We start from the raw sequence: 1,470 nt of genomic DNA on the forward strand, positions 1-1,470 counted from the left end.
AATAACTATCCTAAGAGAAAGAGGAAAGCAGAGTGAGAGAGGGAGATAATCCCTCAGCAATAGTATTTCTGGACTTTTTTCTGAGCTTCTGTGTGTGGACAGTGCTCTGTTAGAGATAGAAGCTACCTCTATCTCCTGAACATAGCTCTGTTCTAGCCAGGCAAGAGGTAGAGAGTGGTTGAGCTTTCCAGTCCTGACCCCTTCTCTGGAGGTGAGTATCTTCCAAGAGTTCCTCTTGGTGAAGTAGTGAGTAGGAAAGTGTAATTATTTGAGAGTCTTGGTTTGGCTGCCTTCTAGAAAAAGAACACCTACAGCCCAAATAGTGGGTTTGGATAGCTGCAAAGAGGATGAGCTCAGTATCAAACTCTCCCTTCAGAGCAGAGGGCAGCATCCTCTCTCAGTCCAGAGTGGAGATAGGCACAACTCTCGGCCATGACTTAAGACCCTGATCTTTCACTTCTTCCTACATATTCCATACACCTGCTGGACTCATTGTTAGGATAACCAGGGAAAAGGACTTCCAGCAGAGTGGACAATGCTTTAGAGAAAAGTAGTCATGCTGGACAGTCTTCATTCATTCTTAGATTTTTTTTCATTAATCTAGTCATTTATATATTATTTTAAAACATTTATGGAGTATATACTTTGTTAGATTATGTTCTTAACACTTGAGATACAAAAAGATAAAGTAAAGAGGAAAGAAACAGGACCTATCCTCGATTTATTTACTTATATTTGGGATTTTTATGATAAACTAATAAACAAATGAAAGCACATTATTGTTTGAAATATTGGTTGGATCCAGCAGTAAGAAATATACAGCATAATGAATATTGGAGAGTGAAGAAGTGCATGTGGTGTTTTAGAGAGGATGCATGGAAGAGGGCCCCTGGAGAGAAGACATTTGAGCAGAGAGACCTGAACGGGATGGGGGAAGGAGCCCAGACAAGGGAGCTGAGCGTGACCTATTTTAGTGTCATTTGACATTGTTGTTTACTCCCCAGACTCTGGAAGGCATAGATGGTCTCAGAGGAACTAATCTATTTTATGGCATTTTCAAAGCTACTCTTTAGAACTGAGACCCTGCCAGGTTGGCTATAAGGATGAACTGCCCATTTAGAAGTCTTATCTCCTGGATGGGACAAGAGTATGGAGAACTGGTGAATGCAAGGGGCATGTCGCTTCTCAGTCATAGCTGTTTTCTTGTCTCTTACCCCAAGAAAGAGTCAACCAGGACAGATGTGAGTTTGTAATGAAAGCTCCAACTTTTTCACTCATTCTGGGTTCTTCTTCCCCTGTGTCATATGGTGACAAGAGGAATCAAAATCTCAGAGCTAGAGTTTACTAACTGAGAGCTGGTCAGACTCTACCTTCTTGAAGGAAACACACTGACATGAGAGGTGGAGATGGCTTTCATCATAAAAATAAAGAAAAAGTAGGTAATCTCATCAATGGAACTATATCCCTGAA

Source organism: Tupaia chinensis, unplaced genomic scaffold (genome assembly GCF_000334495.1).
Source record: "Tupaia chinensis unplaced genomic scaffold, TupChi_1.0 Scaffold000140_1, whole genome shotgun sequence".
In the NCBI taxonomy this organism is placed as follows: Eukaryota; Metazoa; Chordata; class Mammalia; order Scandentia; family Tupaiidae; genus Tupaia; species Tupaia belangeri.